Here is a 246-nt window from a genome sequence, read left to right as displayed (position 1 = left end):
GCAGGGGCTGAGGGTCGGGATTGAGGGGGGCCCAGGGCTGGGCTGGCGGGATCCCAGGGCTGGGCTAGCAGGGGGCTGCCGGTTGGGATTGAGGGGGACCGGCAGGGCTGGCGGGCGGCGCGCTCCACAGGGCTGGCGGGATCTCAGGGCTGGGCTAGCAGGGGCTGCCGGTCGGGATTGAGGGGGACTGGCGGGCGGCGCGCTCCGCAGGGCTGGCGGGATCCCAGGGCTGGGCTGGCAGGGGCT

This window comes from Terrapene carolina, unplaced genomic scaffold, assembly GCF_002925995.2.
Source record: "Terrapene carolina triunguis isolate 2854851 unplaced genomic scaffold, T_m_triunguis-2.0 Scaffold22843, whole genome shotgun sequence".
Lineage (NCBI taxonomy): Eukaryota > Metazoa > Chordata > Testudines > Emydidae > Terrapene > Terrapene triunguis.
This window is presented reverse-complemented; position numbering follows the sequence as displayed.